We start from the raw sequence: 18,856 nt of genomic DNA, 5'->3' as shown, positions 1-18,856 counted from the left end.
GCTTTCTGGATCGATCGCTCGATCGATTGGATTGCCCCAATCGATCGGCTGATCGATCCAGAAGCATTCTGTGCTTTGCACAGAAGCTTCCTAAATCGATCGCTCGATAGATTGGTTTTCCCCAATCGATCGGCTGATCGATCCAGAACCTTCCCAATCGATCGGCCGATTGATTGACTTCCTTCCAATCGATCGACTGATCGATCCAGAGGCATTCTGCCTCACAGCCATGTCTAAATTGATTTTCCAATCGATTTCTGATATGTGAGGGATCATGTATCCAGCTTTATGACCGGCAGAAACTTCTCTTGCCAAGAATCTGGTCCTCGACCTTCTTGGACTTCTCTTTGTTGGGGTTTTCGGGCCGCGAAAACTGCTTTTCGCGTCGCGGAAACCCCGAATCACCCAAAGCCGTAGATCCGTGCAAGGGAAAAACCGAATGAAATACAAGTACGAGTTTCAAAAACTTTTGATCTACTCCTAGATCTATGTGTTGAGAGCTTTTACCTTTGAAGCGTGCCCTCGCAAAATTCCCGCTCGTCCAAGGTACGTGTCGGATCTCCAAAGTATCAAGGTAGATACTTCTCTAGTGATATCCACACGAACAAGGAGTGCTCTCTAGCACTCAAGGATGGAGAAGAGAGCCCCAAGTGTGCTAGCACTTTCTAGAGCTCTCGGATAGAATTTGAAAAGGGAGAAAAGAGAGAAAAACAAGAAGACTCTCACATACTCAACTAGTAGTATCCTCTTCTTGTGTCCTTCACACTCTCTTATCTTTTCTTGGATGAAACTCAACACCTTCTCACCTTCTAAAACCCCACGGAAACAGCAAGAGGGAGAGGAGGAAGAAGCAAAAACAGGAAGAAGAATGAAGTGAATGCACCATAATACCACACAACCAAAACCTCCACCACTAATGTGTGGTCGGCCACATCTTGTAACCTTCCCATTAATGTGGCCGGCCACATTAAAGCCAAGGGGAGGATGTAACCCCCATGAGGTGGCATGTCTCATGAGGTGGAGGTGATGTGGCAAGGATGAGTCATCCTTATGATGTGGCAATACATCAAGTCAAACTTGATGTTTCAACTTCTACTTGGTCAAGTCAAACTTGACCAATTGTCTTCCTTGTTGAGTTAAATCCAACCTTTGATTCAAGTCAATTTTAATTTAATGAATCTCAATTCATTAATATAAATTGACTCAATGAATCAAATCTAAATTAGACTCATTCAACAATTGAATCTAATTGAGTCTAACTCGATAAGTCTAATTTGAATCCAATCTTTGGTGCATCAGATGAACCCAATCCAATTGGTTCATCATATGAACCTAATATCCATCCACATGTTCTTTGTGTGTGACCCAATAGGTTCTTGTAACGTTGGCAATGCCCCTAAACTCATTTAGAAGCATAAGTAATGAGCGGTATCTAGCAACACATCATTACTACCCAAGTTACAAGAATGTTGAGATCCAACATCACCTTGTGACTACTAATTGTGACTCCTCACAATATGTGACATTGCCCTTCTATCCTAGATATCTAGATTGATCAATGTGAGGCATAGACCGTGTCAACCTCTAATCAATCTAAATCTTGAACTTCAAGTAGACTCACTCGATCAAATGAGCTCAACATCTCATGTTGACTCATTTGGGCATGGCCATGCACTTAGTGGTCTCACTCTATCAAGAATATTGATGTCGCTCCCGTCATATGGGAGGGATAGATCCCATCTACATCACTCACATCCCTCTGCATAATTTGTTACATACCCGGTAATCGCCTTTATAGTCCACACAGTTATGAGTGACGTTTGACGAAACCAAAGTACATAACTCCTTATGTAGGGATCTATGGTGACTTCAGGTCTAAGGACCAATAGTCATACTAATAGTCACATGAGAAAGTATATGACACTCATATAACGATCCATGATACTTTCTCATGGCGGGTCATTCAGTATACATTCTCCAATGCATACCCATGTGTCAACTTGATATCTCCATATCCATGACTTGTGAGATCAAGTCATCGAGTTGACCTACATGCTAGTCTTATTGCATTAACATTGTCCCTGAATGATTAAGAGTAGTGTTCCCTATATCATCTCACTATCGGTTCAACTAACCGATTGATATAGGTGAGAACCATCTACTAAAGGACATTATTATACTTAGTTTATTTGGCACCAATACAAGTAAGTATAATAACCAAAATCCAAATGCCTTTATTTATATAGAATATGATACAATAAGTCCAAAATACAATCATCAAATGATTGGATCTAGGGCTCTAGCTAACACTCTTGCCTTGCATCTGATCTTCTGACCTGCAAGGATTCTTATGCCAAGAATCCGGTCCTCGACCTTCTTGGACTTCTCTTGCCTTGCATCCGGTCTTCCGACCTGCAAGAACTTCTCCTGTAAACTCACACTGTATGTTAGATCCAACGTATTAACCTAAACTTAAATAATTGTCAACACATTGAAACTTCCAGGGCATGATTGCACCAACATGAAGCTCCAGAAAATAAGGAAATATATCAATGGACAAAAAAGGAGCAGGCCGACTTCGTGGCGAATGTTATGGTAGAATACCATCTGCTAAGCGTTCTTCCGCCTCAAGAAGTCAACCGGATTGGGAACTATAACTCCACAAAGGAACTTTGGGAGAAGTTCCTCGAGCTGCACGAAGGAACGTCCGAAGCCAAGCTAGCTAGACGAGATCTGCTTCGCAATCAGCTCACCAGCTTGCGACTTGGGGAAGACGAGACAGCCACACATCTGCACTCCAGAATAAAAGAAATCATCACCGGACTCATGAATCTCGGAGAAAAGGTAAGTAACCGAGATTCACTCAGGTACACGTTAAATTCATTTCCGAGAAATTCAAAATGGGCATCACTAGTAGATGTTTTTTACATTTCGAAGGACTTAGAAAAAATTTCATTAGAAGAATTTTTTTCAACATTTGAAGTGTATGAGTCAAGATGTGCAGGAATGAAGGCGCCCAAGAACAACATCGCCCTTAAAGCTTCGAGAGACGAACCTGAGTCAGAATCTGCTCTCGACGACGAGGAAATGGTAATGATGGTAAGAAGATTCAAGAAACTTTGTAAATCTAGATCTACTAACCATCTGCAGGGGAAAAAGAAAAGGACAATCCGCTGCTACCACTGCGACGAAGAAGGGCATGTCAAGGACAACTGCCCCAAGCTGAAGAACAAAGACAAGGAGAAGGGTAAGAAGCCTATCCAAAAATGAAAGTCCCTGAAGGTGACATGGGACGATACGTCGTCCGAATTAGAAGTCGAAGCATTCTCTGGACTCGCACTGATGGCGAGTCATCAAGACGACGACTGCGATTCAAGCTCTTCCGAAATGAGCATCGAGAGCATCGATAAAGGGGGAGACACGTCGGAAGAAAGCAGCAGCTCAGGGGGAGAAACGGACAACGAGATCGACAAGGTAAGTCAGGTACGATCTCTTCCTCCCGATAAAATGTTTAAGTTCGTTAAACTTTTAACAAAAGATTGCTGCAAATTAGAAAGTGAAAATAAAAATTTAAAAGTAATTATAGCTAAGTCTTGTCCCTTAGATGAATTAGATAAATTAAAACTAGCAAATGAAAAATTGAAACTTGAAAATAATGATTTGAAAATTCAAGTAGATAACTTGAAAAACTATGCATGTTCATCTAAAACCAATTTTAGAAGATTTAATAATTTAAATTGGTACTTTAAATATCACCCGGGACAAATTAAGAACATTTCAAGAAAATATGTCCATAAAAATTTTTTGGTTAATCCAGTAGGCTGGAACCTATATTGGGTTCCGAAGTCATGCTTAAATTAATTTTAAAATTAAAATTAGCGCTTTAAGTGGGAAAATTAAACAAAGAATTTCTTTATGAGGCTTTGTCAAGGAAGTGGTTGTTGCTCCAATAACCAAGAAGGCCTAGTGCCTCGCCACGATCTGGAAGCCAAAATATTGAAATAAATGTTTAATTAACTTACTAATAACGCATTAATGTAAAAATTAATTAATGCTTTAAAAAGGTTATTCAAAATATTTTTTTTAATTTAGAAATTTACTTACTTTTTTTTTTTAAATTGACTATGTCATTTTTTTACTTAGAAAAATTTTTCTTAAAAATTCTCAAATGATTAAGTTAGAAAAATTTCTTTCAAAAGTCCAAAAAAAATGATTAAATAAATACCTTTATTTATATAGAATATGATACAATAAGTCCAAAATACAATCATCAAATGATTGGCTCTAGGGCTCTAGCTAACAATCTCCCACTAGCACTAGTGCCAATCAGTGTAGGCTCTAAGCCCAAATGACCTAGTGTGACCATCATGCTTCTTCTGTGCCAAAACCTTGGTCAAGGGATCTGTGATGTTAGCCTCTGTAGGTACTCTGCAAATCTTCACATCTCCTCTCTCGATGATCTCTCGAATGAGATGGAAGCGCCGTAGTATGTGTTTGGTCCGCTGGTGTGAGCGAGGTTACTTCGCCTGTGCTATAGCTCCATTGTTGTCACAATAGAGCTCAATGGGGTCAGCAATGCTAGGAACCACCCCAAGTTCAGTGATGAACTTGCGGATCCAAACTGCCTCCTTTGCTGCCTCTGATGTAGCAATGTACTCGGCTTCTGTTGTAGAATCAGCTACTGTATCCTACCATTAATTCAAAATACGAACCCCGACTGCGATCTATAGTCATCCTGGTCGGTCTGGAAGCTAGCATCACTGTAACCCTTTACAGCTAGGTCATCATTGCCTCCATATATCAAGAAATATTCTTTAGTCCTTCTTAAGTACTTAAGAATATTCTTGACCGCTATCCAGTGACTTTCACCTGGATCTGACTGGTATCTGCTCGTCATGCTCAAAGCATACGAGACATCAGGTCGAGTACATAGCATGACGTACATGATCGATCCTATGGCTGAGGCATAAGGGATCTGATCCATGCGGTCTCTCTCCTCTCTAGAAGAGGGACCTTGAGTCTTCGAAAGACTCACGCCATGTGACATCGGCAGAAATCCCTTCTTGGAGTTCTGCATGGCAAACCGAAGGAGTACCTTGTCAATATATGTACTCTGACTTAGGCCAAGCAATCTCTTAGATCTATCTCTATAGATCTGTATCCCTAGAATGCGGGATGCCTCACCTAAATTCTTCATTGAGAAGCAACTCCCTAGCCAGGTCTTGACAGACTGAAGCATAGGGATGTCCTTCCCAATGAGTAGTATGTCATCCACATATAATATGAGGAAGACAACTGTGTTCTCTACAACCTTCTTGTAGACACAAGACTCATCTTCATTCTTGATGAATCCAAACTGTTTGATTGCATCATCGAATCGAAGATTCCAGCTCCGCGATGCTTGCTTTAGTCCATATATGGACCTATGCAGCTTACATACTCTACTAGTATGCTGTGGATCTACAAAACCCTCAGGTTGTGTCATGTACACATCCTCGAGTAGGTTTCCATTCAAAAACGCAGTTTTGACATCCATCTGCCATATCTCATAGTCATGGTAGGCTGCAATAGCAAGCATGATCCGAATGGACTTAAACATCGCTACTGGAGAAAAGGTTTCATCATAGTCAATACCATGAATCTGCTTAAAACCTTTAGCTACCAAGCGACCCTTATAGATAAGTCCATCCATGTCAGTCTTTCTCTTAATGACCCACTTGCACCCAATGGGTATTACCCCTTCAGGTGGATCAACCAAAGTCCATACTTGGTTGGTGTACATGGATTCCATCTCGGATCTCATGGCCTCTAGCCATTTCTCGGAATCTGGTCTCATCACAGCTTCCTGATAGGTGGTAGGCTCATCCTCTATGAGCACAACGTCATCATGCTCAGACAAGAGAAACGAGTATCTCTCAGGCTGACGACGCACCCTATCAGACCTGCGAAGAGGTATGTCTACTTGAACTGGTTGTTGTTCCTCAACTCCTTGTGGAACATCATCCACAACACTTTGTGGTTCCAGTTCAACTTCCATCGAGGCTTCAGTGCTAGTATTCGCATCTTGAACTTCTTCAAGATCGAACGTGCTCCCACTAGTCTTTCTAGAAACAAAGTCCCTTTCTAGAAAGACCCCAGTCTTCGCCACAACTACCTTGTGCTGACTGGGAATGTAGAAGTAATATCCCATAGTTTCCTTGGGATATCCAATGAAATAGCACTTGTCGGATTTGGGTCCTAATTTGTCTGAGACTTGACGTCGTACGTAAGGCTCACAGCCCCAAATCCTCATGAAAGACACCTGGGCATCTCTCTCAGTCCATATCCTATATGGTGTCTTTATCACGGCCTTGGATGGAACTCGGTTGAGAATGAAAGCTGCCGTGTCTAGAGCATAGCCCCAAAGGTCTGTCGGAAGATCTGTGTGACTCATCATAGATCGTACCATATCTAATAGGGTACGATTCCTCCTTTCGGATACACCATTCCACTGTGGTGTTCCAGGAGGAGTGAGTTGGGATAGAATCCCACACTCAGCTAAATAGTCACGAAACTCATGGCTTAAGTATTCATCACCTCGATCTGATCGAAGTATTTTAATACTCTTGCCAAGCTGGTTCTGTACTTCATTCTTGAATTCTTTGAACTTTTTAAAGGATTCGGACTTATGTGTCATCAAGTACACATAACCATATCTACTGAAGTCATCAGTAAATGTGATGAAGTATCTATAACCGCCTCTAGCAGCGACATTGAAAGGGCCACATACATCACTATGTATGAGTCCTAACAAATCAGTCGCTCTCTCGCTGTGCCCACTAAAGGGAGTCTTGGTCATCTTGCCTCGTAGGCATGACTCGCATATCTCATATGATTCAAAATCAAATGAGTCCAGCAAACCATCCTTATGGAGCTGGGATAAGTGCTTGTCATTTATATGACCTAAGCGACAGTGCCAGAGATAGGTGTGGTTCATATCGTTCGATTTGAACCTCTTAGTACTAACGTTATAGATAGAGCTCTCAAGGTCTAGAATATAGAGTCCGTTCATCAGAGGTGCACTACAATAGAACATATCGTTTAAAAAGACAGAACAACATTTGTTCTTTATTGTAAACGAGAAACCTTTCTTGTCCAAACAAGAAACTGATATAATGTTCTTAGTTAATGCAGGCACATAACAACAATCGTCTAACTCTAGTATAAGCCCAGAGGGCAGAGATAGAAAATAAGTCCCTACAGAAGCAACCCGTGCTCCATTGCCTACTCGTAGGTCTATCTCGCCTTTGTCAATGCTCGCTATTTCTCGGTGCTTGTACATTAGTACAAATGTGCGAAGCACATCCCATATCTAATACCCACGACGAAGAAATAGAGAGTTGACTTCTATAACATTTATACCAAGTAGAAATCTTATTTCTCTTCTTGTTAAGATCTTCGGTATCCTGTGAAGTTCCTCTTCGAGTGCCTCGCTTATCCTTGATATAGTTGAAGATGTTCAACCATATCGTAGCACACATCAACTCATGTTGCTTATGAAGCTCGAGTTCATGGTTGCGAGCATTAGACAGGACACATCTAATGCGTCATCTTGATGCTTCTTGTAAGCATCCCGGTCACCGTGGCGGGCGGGAGGAGCCGCGGAATGGGCTGCTCGAGCATCGATTCGTTCTGGTGAGAACTATTCTCGTGTTCTGCATCCGTGAAATTTGCTTCGTTGAGCTTGTCCTTCTTAAGGACAGAACGCAGGGAGAAAGAGTTCGTATTCGACGTCATGGTTATCTACAACAGAAAATTTGTAGAAATAAATATCATATTATTTTAAAAACATTTAATTAGACCTTTAATTAAATGATGCTCCCACTGAATTCTATAATTCTTGTGGGACAAGATCCACATCATACTAACCCTTGAGTTAGCTTTGGCTAATACGCCCAAGGCTTAGTATGATCGGTAGGTAACAATTACCAATTACATCTCTATGCAACTCTTGTTTATAAAATCAATATCCGCATTTATATTAAAACTCGAGTTAGCTTTGGCTAATATGCCCGAGAGTTAATATAGATATGATTTTGACCTATCTTTTCCAACCGTTGGAAAAATGCATATAGTTGACTCGATCTAACTGAGCAACTAGGAATACTCAATCTAATTGAGTTTGTATTCACCCATGCGTTGATAGGCGGGACCAAGATTGTCCCTCCGTACCCTACCAAGATAATATGTATTGCTCTGCTTTGGCAGATTCAACAATACATGTGATCGAGGTAGTGATAGGTATCACGGCACGGTTAGGCATTTAGAGTTGGTTCGATCGAGATGTAATCTAATCGAAAAGGATGCATCTTGTGCATGACTTAGATCTAATCTAATCGCAAGGGTGCATCATGTGCACGACTTAGATCTAATCTAATCGTAAGGCACTAATTAATTAATTACTTATTAAACATGCATCATATACATAAGCAATTAACTAATTAATCTATTTGTGATTTAGTCATGGCCCCACTATGATCTTCTCAAGCCAATGAGAAGATCGAATGGTCAACCTAGGGTCAACAGCTTCTCCAAGCTCCTCCCTTTGACCACTTTGTGTTGCTCGTGCCCGCCTCGGAACTCCGTCTCGTGTGGACCCTCCACCGCTTCAATTTGTACATTACAATTTGAAACTCGAGTTACATTCGAGTCTAAATCTGATTTACAACCAGAATATATGAGAAAGGCACGACGCGCAGGTCGCGGAAAAATAAAAACATACAACACGCGCAAACACATAACGGCACGCAGGCCGTATTATGAATTACAACACAATTCAATCATATTGGGTTTTTGGGCCATGACTATCACAAAATTAATATATAATTCAAAATTATATATTTTCATAATTTTCTATAATTTTAAAATTAATTTTTACAATTTTTACGAGTAAAATTTCCCGGCGGTCCCGTTTAGCAGTTTCGGGCGCAATCGCGGAACGGATCCCCTTGCGGGGCGAGGGGCAGCGCCCCTACCCGCGATCTAACCATCGCGAGGGTTCCTTTGCGATCCAACAGCGCCTAAACTTGCTGTCCCAAAACGATTTGGGTCGAGACATTGCCGCTTCGGAAAAATCTTCCCGGCAGGTTCGTTTTTAGCGATTTCGGGTGCAATCGCGGAGCAAATCCCCTTGCGGGGTTAGGGACAGTACCCCTACCCACGAGCTAACCATCGTGAGTTGCTCCTTTACGATCTAATGGCACCCAAGCCCGCTGTCCCAAACGGATTTGGGGCAAAACGAAGCCGTTTAAGGAAAAACTTCCCGGTAGCCGAAGCCTACAAGTGCCGAGATACTTGTGCTTCGTTTCTACGGAAAAATTACCCATAAAAACATAAAAAACTAAATTTTACAGAAAATCACAGAAGGTTTAGTTTTCATAAAACCAAAAAATTAAACTCGTACAAGCCTTGCACGTGGCTCTGATACCACTGTTGGGTTTTTCGGGCCGCGAAAACCGCTTTTCGCGTCGCGGAAACCCCGAATCACCCAAAGTCGTAGATCCGTGCAAGGGAAAAACCGAATGAAATACAAGTACGAGTTTCAAAAACTTTAGATCTACTCCTAGATCTATGTGTTGAGAGCTTTTACCTTTGAAGCGTGCCCTCGCAAAATTCCCGCTCGTCCAAGGTACGTGTCGGATCTCCAAAGTATCAAGGTAGATACTTCTCTAGTGATATCCACACGAACAAGGAGTGCTCTCTAGCACTCAAGGATGGAGAAGAGAGCCCCAAGTGTGCTAGCACTTTCTAGAGCTCTCGGATAGAATTTGAAAAGGGAGAAAAGAGAGAAAAACAAGAAGACTTTCACATACTCAACTAGTAGTATCCTCTTCTTGTGTCCTTCACACTCTCTTATATTTTCTTGGATGAAACTCAACACCTTCTCACTTTCCAAAACCCCACGGCAACAGCAAGAGGGAGAGGAGGAAGAAGCAAAAACAGGAAGAAGAATGAAGTGAATGCACCATAATACCACACAACCAAAACCTCCACCACTAATGTGTGGCCGGCCACATCTTGTAGCCTCCCCATTAATGTGGCCGGCCACATTAAAGCCAAGGGGAGGATGTAACCCCCATGAGGTGGCATGTCTCATGAGGTGGAGGTGATGTGGCAAGGATGAGTCATCCTTATGATGTGGCAATACATCAAGTCAAACTTGATGTTTCAACTTCTACTTGGTCAATTCAAACTTGACAAATTGTCTTCCTTGTTGAGTTAAATCCAACCTTTGATTCAAGTCAATTTTAATTTAATGAATCTAAATTCATTAATATAAATTGACTCAATGAATCAAATCTAAATTAGACTCATTCAACAATTGAATCTAATTGAGTCTAACTCGATAAGTCTAATTTGAATCCAATCTTTGGTGCATCAGATGAACTCAATCCAATTGGTTCATCATATGAACCTAATCTCCATCCACATGTTCTTTGTGTGTGACCCAATAGGTTCTTGTAACGTTGGCAATGCCCCTAAACTCATTTAGAAGCATAAGTAATGAGCGGTATCTAGCAACACATCATTACTACCCAAGTTACAAGAATGTTGAGATCCAACATCACCTTGTGACTACTAATTGTGACTCCTCACAATATGTGGCATTGTCCTTCTATCCTAGACATCTAGATTGATCAATGTGAGACATAGACCGTGTCATCCTCTAATCAATCTAAATCTTGAACTCCAAGTAGACTCACTCGATCAAATGAGCTCAACATCTCATGTTGACTCATTTGGGCATGACCATGCACTTAGTGGTCTCACTCTATCAAGAATATTGATGTCGCTCCCGTCATATGGGAGGGATAGATCCCATCTACATCACTCACATCCCTCTGCATAATTTGTTACATACCCGGTAATTGCCTTTATAGTTCACCCAGTTACGGGTGATGTTTGACGAAACCAAAGTACATAACTCCTTATGTAGGGATCTATGGTGACTTCAGGTCTAAGGACCAATAGTCATACTAATAGTCACATGAGAAAGTATATGACACTCATATAACGATCCATGATACTTTCTCATGGCGGGTCATTCAGTATACATTCTCCAATGCATACCCATGTGTCAACTTGATATCTCCATATCCATGACTTGTGAGATCAAGTCATCGAGTTGACCTACATGCTAGTCTTATTGCATTAACATTGTCCCTGAATGTTAATACACGACTAGGAATGATTAAGAGTAGTGTTCCCTATATCATCTCATTATCGGTTCAACTAACCGATTGATATAGGTGAGAACCATCTACTAAAGGACATTATTATACTTAGTTTATTTGGCACCAATACAAGTAAGTATAATAACCAAAATCCAAATGCCTTTATTTATATAGAATATGACACAATAAGTCAAAAATACAATCATCAAATGATTGGCTCTAGGACTCTAGCTAACACTCTTGCCTTGCATCCGGTCTTCTGACCTGCAAGGATTCTTATGCCAAGAATCCGGTCCTCGACCTTCTTCACTACAACAAAAATGTTAAAAGACAACACCATAAAGACAACGGTATTAGAAGGAACTATTGTTAATTTGGTAAAAGACAACGGTTTTTGACAAAACCGTTGTCTTTGAGCTCCTCCAAAAAATAAAAGACAATAGTTTTACAAAAACCGTTGTCGTTGAGTGACTTTTTGTAAAATCAACAACACCTTTTACAACGGTTTTTTGAAACTGTTGTCTTTAAGCGCTTTTGTAGGGGTCAAAGACAATAGTTTTAATAAACCATTGTCATTTTCGTTGTAGCAATGTTTTGCTTCCCTCTCTCCGAAAATTTTTTTGTGCCCTGTTTTCCCCCCTTAGCCTTCCCGAACCCTAAACCCCTCTCCTCATACGATCTTTTCCTCCCTTAGCCTTCCTACCGAGAAAAATGTCTCTGGTGAAGGAGTCACCGGTGAGCCCTTACCCAAGGAGAAGGAGAAGAATAATCCCCAAACTCCACCGCCTCCGCCTCCGCTCCCGCCCCGGTCCGCCCCCGAGCCTCCGCCTCGCTCTGCCCCAGACGACGAGAGGGACTTCAAACGTGTGGGCAAGATGGCTTACAACTGGGTGATCACCCTCCTCACCATCTCCGTCGCGCTTCTGCTGACCACCCCCCAAGCACTCGACCACACCGAACGAGTCTTCCTCTACGTCGTTGGCACCTGCCTCGCTTGCCTCTCCCTCGTTACCTCCGTCGGCCTCATCTACTACTCCATCCTCAGCCATCCCGGCGCCCAGCTCTCAAAGGTACAGGAGAGGGCTATACAAAAATTCGATAATTATTTGTCCCCCTGCTCCTCCTGCTTCTCTTTTCTTTTTTTCTTTCTTTTCTTTCGTTTCCCCTGCCCATGGTTATATAGAGGTCACCCTGTTCAGCTTGGCACTCATCATTTTTTTTTTTTGCTTTTCTTTTCCTTTTACTCTGTCAACGAAGAAGGATTGGAGCTGATTAGTTTCCTTCAAGGTTACAATGTCTAAAAGCTTTGACTCTGTGCAAAGTTCTCTAGCCCGTTGTTTTTCCTTCTCTTTCTTGCAGCGGTTTAATGCTTTAGGATGAAGTCTTGCAGGCAACTATGGAAGATATTGAAGGCATCTGTTGGAAGAAGGTTTGAGATTTGGTCTTCTCCTTGATGAGGAAATTCACTATTCATTAACCCCTACAACAGACCTTTCCCTTGTACCCAAGGTTTTGAAGGGGGAAGGGATAATTAGGGTTCTCAACCTCTTGCAGCTTTAGGAAATATGAAGTATATGAAGCTTGGATCGAGGCCAGATGAATTTCATTCTGATGGGAACAATATCAGGTGAAGCTCTTGTGAAAATTGATCTTTTATTGTCGAGAAAATGGAAGTTAAAATTACCTGTTAGCATTTTCTTTGTTCTGTGTGTATATCTTCTGAAGGCAACTCATTTTATGAAGCAAATTGCCTTTCTCTTTGTTCTTCATGTAGAGAGTGCTCCACCAAATAGACAACTATGTGATAAAAAAAATTGCTTCTTTTGAAGCTTTTTATTGCACTAGAGTACAGATTCTACACCAATTAGAGGTCTTAGAGGTTAAATTCAAGGTTTAAAATCTCTTTCCGATCTAGAGTTTTCAGTGTGCCTATGCCAGAATGAAACACTTTTGGTGTCATACAAAGTGTCAACATATCCTACTAGTGGTGAATTGGTGTTGAGGATGGAGATGAAAAAAGAAAAATGTACCTAAAGGAGCTATTCTACTGCTTCCAAAATCAACGAAAGTTATTTGAGCCTCAACCATTTTGGAGCTATTCGTGAGTCAAAGAAAACACTCAGCAGTGTAGAGCTTGAGTGCGGTCCTTAGGGAAAGCTATTCATGAGTTGAAGAAAATTTCACAAAGTTGTCTCGAGCTCACTGAGTTGTCGTAGAGCTTGAGCAAGCCCCTTTGCATACAAAAGGTGTTTGTGGGTGGGTTGTGTGGAGATACTATGAGTTGACAAAGAGAAGTTGTTCCAAATCTTCTCACTCAGAGAATGCCTGCATTTTTTTTTAATAATCCATGTGTTTGGGCTTCTCCCGACTAATCCCGGAGGTAGACAACCTTCCCCCTTGATTTGCCTATCGTGACCATTCTGTGCATTGGTGGGCAGATAGAACAAGATGTTTAACTCGTGCCAACTGACAGCAATATCTCAAACCATATAGTTTCTGTCAGTGAAATCATGTCAACATGGGTGACATAATATCATTCACCCATGCCAACAGTATTATTGTTGGTAACTAAAGGCTTGTGAAGACATAAGTTTCATTTTTTTTTCAAAAAAAGAAGAAGCTTTTTTCTACTTATTGATTGTTCTTATCAGTTAACTTGAGTTTCAGAGAAGGGTGTTAGGCTCCTCTTAACATGAAGACTTTATATGGAGAATCTGAATTTTTTTACAACATGTGGATACATTTTCTCTTGGACTGAAAGTAGTCTATCTAGAAGTTTTTTATTCAAAGAGTGATGGTTTTAGAAGTATATTTTATCATAAAAAGTATTAAGAAATGTACAGTGCTTTAATGAATAGGATAAGGAGACATTTCATTTTTAACACAGTTGCAATCATCACATAGTTCGCTGTCAGCTTCTCCAGTTTCCTCTTTATTCATGACTATATGTTCAGAAATTGAGTTTATTGCTATTTTACCTTTTTAAATGATTTTCCATATCCATTGTGTTTTTTTCTTTTCATACATATTAAAAGACGTCAGTTCATTCATCTGAATATTGAGATTTGAGAATTATCCAGGTTTGTTACAGCTGAACTGGAAGCTGACATTGTCATAAGTGTAGCAGATGTGAAGTTTCATCTACATAAGGTAACCACTATATTGTACCTTTGCGAGCTGGGCGCCCACTTTTCAGGTTGTGTTGTTTTATTATTTGTCAGTATTTTGCAATCAATTGGTTTATAAGAATCTTTGAATTTTTGAACCGTATGTAATGAAGCATTGTTTTAAGAACTAGGAGAAGCTGCTTTTATATAAATGGAGGCACCAGTGGCGGACATTTCCGGCATCCAAGAATTTTATTTCGAGAATTTTAGTATAGAATTATTTCATTTCAAGTAACAAACTAATCCATTTTATGTTACTCCTTCAACAGAGTATTAGAGATTTGGTATTATATATATATATATATATATATATATATATATATATATATTGAACTACTCCTCAGTATATTTAAATCGGAAAGCATTGGCAGTTAATCCTTAACGAATACAGGGAGGAATTATATAAAGAATGTGTCACAACAATGCAAGGTGGGTTGCTACTGACCAGCAATAACTTTGGTGTTGTAAGAGAAGCAATTGAGAAAGCATTTGCAAATCTTGATGTCAGGCTCTCGATTTGGCGAGCTTTAAAAGAATATCTACTTAGCTTAATTGTTGTTTTTAAAGTAATTTGTCACTCTCTAATCTTAACCAGTGGTTACTTAGTTACACTTCAAAATTTTAGTATTTCATTTTTAAATATATCGAACCTCTTGGTTATGAAGGCTTGAACACACAGGCAAGTTCAAGCAAAATAATAATGTTGAAGAAACTTTGGCATGAAATGACTTGTTGCAGTTGACTGGATCCGGAAAACATAAAGGCGCCTTTTTGAATCAATTTTCGTTATGTTGCAGCTAAAGTTTTGTACTTTTTGTTCCTCGTCGCCTATTTTATTTTTTCTCCTTTGTTTTGGGTTTTATTTGCAAGGCAACCTACTTTGATTCTTGTCTCGTTTGTAGTATTCTGTTTGGTGAGTTGTTTTAAGTATGTTCGGAATGTTCTATACTGTTTTATTCAACAGTGTGAAAATTTGTTTATGTTTTGATCGATAATTATGAAACAAAGATCTCCATACCCTGAATTTTATAAAAAAAAATGAACCATGCAGGCTAACAAATTGCTGTCTTTCTAATTGTACTATATAAATGTAAGTTGCTATGAAATTATGCATGCCATGTCTTCTATATATTCCAATAGTCTAGAAATTATCTTGTACCTTTTGTCTTCTAGATGATTTTATTTTGCAGAAAATCAACAGGGGCAGTGTGAGAATCTATAGCATACATTAATACTTTGTTATTTTTTTCTTCAGGTTCTAAAATGTGAGTATGTTGTTCGTGGTGAGATTGTTAGTCATGCCCAGGTGCTTCTTTCTCTTTTACTAAATGATTGGCATACCTAAATTGACAACTTAAAAGATATTGTTTTATCAGTCATTCCAAGGATCCAATAGTTGAATGGCAATTAGGCACATTCTTTTCCTATCTTAGAATTTGTATAAAAGAAATAATTGCATAACATTTCTGCCCAATTACAGCGGTTACAGCTGGAGCTTCAAACTAAACCAGGGTGTCATCCCTTTAAAGAGGTGTGTGTCAAAAGTATTTGTATGCCATTTTATTTCTTTTTATCCCTAAACATGGGTTCTATTTCCATTTAGTTTGTATTATTTCTCAGTAGTTCATGTGAGGCTAATTTATTTATTTTTCTCTGTTGATGTGAACACCCAATGAACTCATTTTTCTCTGTTGATGTAAACATGGTCTGATGAGCCTACCAAGGGGGAGCTTGAGTACTGTAGTCCAACATGTTATTATGCCAAAATACCACCACCTCTATATGTAAGCTTTTATGTTGTGGTTTTATTTGCCGATATGAATGGGGTACTTGAAGAGTATATGATTTATCAAATCTGTTATTGTGGTTGTAGCAACTACATTTCTCCAAATTTCAGCTATCAGCCTTGTTTTACGTCTTCTACAGGTATTCTATTCTTCCCTTTTATTTTTGGTGCTTTGCTCACATACTTTGCTTCACAAAAATCCAGAATGTTGGAAAAGGTTGACATGGAAGAATTAGCAAGTGAGAAAGAGGAGTCCAATGAAATTCTACAAGTTGAAGATTGTGATGGGGCTTGGGTTGACAATAATTACTTGCAATCCTACATGGCATGAACCACCATCACAAGTTTCTAGTCTTTTGACTATTGTTCATTAGTTGTAAATGAAGTTTATTTGTATTGGGATAAATTTTATTTGAATATTAGACATGTTTCTTCTTTTGTGATTGTAATTCTTGTATAAGTAACATTTTGAATGACATTGATATGAGAAATATTCTTTCTTTTGTGATTATGATTCTTTATTATATATTTATATTGAAATATGATATATTGGTATTAAAAGATAATAATTTAAAAGACAACGATTTAAAACCGTTGTTGTTGTCTATTACCTTCAAAGACAACAGTTAAAAATCGTTGTCGTAGCCCCAAAAACTGTTGTAAACTGGTAATGTTAATAAAAATACTCTAAACAACAACGATTTTAAACCATTGTCTTTTCATTCAAAGACAACGGTTTAAAACCGTTGCAAAACTGTTATCTTTTCATTCAAAGACAACGGTTTAAAACCATTGTCGTAGCCCCCACTTTTAATAACACTGCCAATTACAACAGTTTTGAAGGGCCTATGACAACAGTTTTTAACCATTGTCTTTTAATGTTTTTGTTGTAGTGCTTGGACTTCTCTTGCCTTGCATCCGGTCTTCCGACCTGCAAGAACTTCTCCTGCAAACTCACACTGTATGTTAGATCCAATGTATTAACATAAACTTAAATAATTGTCAACACATTGAAACTTCCAGGGCATGATTGCACCAACATGAAGCTCCAGAAAACAAGGAAATATATCAATGGACAAAAAAGGAGCAGGCCGACTTCGTGGCGAATGGTAAGGTAGAATACCATCTGCTAAGCGTTCTTCCGCCTCAAGAAGTCAACCGGATCGGGAACTATAACTCCACAAAGGAACTTTGGGAGAAGTTCCTCGAGCTGCACGAAGGAACGTCCGAAGCCAAGCTAGCTAGACGAGATCTGCTTCGCAATCAGCTCACCAGCTTGCGACTTGGGGAAGACGAGACAGTCACACATCTGCACTCCAGAATAAAAGAAATCATCACCGGACTCATGAATCTCGAAGAAAAGGTAAGTAACCGAGATTCGCTCAGGTACACGTTAAATTCATTTCCGAGAAATTCAAAATGGGCATCACTAGTAGATGCTTTTTACATTTCGAAGGACTTAGAAAAAATTTCATTAGAAGAATTTTTTTCAACATTTGAAGTGCATGAGTCAAGATGTGCAGGAATGAAGGAGCCCAAGAACAACGTCGCCCTCAAAGCTTCAAGAGACGAACCTGAGTCGGAATCTGCTCTCGACGACGAGGAAATGGTAATGATGGTAAGAAGATTCAAGAAACTTTGTAAATCTTGATCTACTAACCATCTCCAGGGGAAAAAGAAAAGGACAATCCGCTGCTACCATTGCGACGAAGAAGGGCATGTCAAGGACAACTGCCCCAAGCTGAAGAACAAAGACAAGGAGAAGGGTAAGAAGTCTATCCAAAAATGAAAGTCCCTGAAGGTGACATGGGACGATACGTCGTCCGAATCAGAAGTCGAAGCATTCTCTGGACTCGCACTGATGGCGAGTCATCAAGACGACGACTGCGATTCAAGCTCTTCCGAAATGAGTATCGAGAGCATCGATAAAGGGGGAGACACGTCGGAAGAAAGCAGCAGCTCAGGGGGAGAAACGGACAACGAGATCGACAAGGTAAGTCAGGTACGATCTCTTCCTCCCGATAAAATGTTTAAGTTCGTTAAACTTTTAACAAAAGATTGGTGCAAATTAGAAAGTGAAAATAAAAATTTAAAAGTAATTATAGTTAAGTCTTGTCCCTTAGATGAATTAGATAAATTAAAACTAGCAAATGAAAAATTGAAACCTGAAAATAATGATTTGAAAATTCAAGTAGATAACTTGAAAAACTATGCATGTTCATCTAAAACCAATTTTAGAAGATTTAATAATTTAAATTGGTACTTTAAATATCACCCGTGACAAATTAAGAACATTTCAAGCAAATATGTCCATAAAATTTTTTTGGTTAATCCAGTAGGCTGGAACCTATATTGGGTTCCGAAGTCATGCTTAAATTAATTTTAAAATTAAAATTAGCGCTTTAAGTGAGAAAATTAAACAAAGAATTTCTTTATGAGGCTTTGTCAAGGAAGTGGTTGTTGTTCCAATAACCAAGAAGACCTAGTGCCTCGCCACGATCTGGAAGCCAAAATATTGAAATAAATATTCAATTAACTTACTAATAAAGCATTAATGTAAAAATTAATTAATGCTTTAAAAAGGTTATTCAAAATATTTTTTTAATTTAGAAATTTACTTACTTAATTTTTTTTTAATTGACTAAGTCATTTTTTTACTTAGAAAAATTTTTCTTAAAAATTCTCAAATG

This window comes from Zingiber officinale, chromosome 5A (assembly GCF_018446385.1).
Source record: "Zingiber officinale cultivar Zhangliang chromosome 5A, Zo_v1.1, whole genome shotgun sequence".
Taxonomy (NCBI): Eukaryota; Viridiplantae; Streptophyta; class Magnoliopsida; order Zingiberales; family Zingiberaceae; genus Zingiber; species Zingiber officinale.
Note: the sequence above shows the minus strand (reverse complement) of the source record.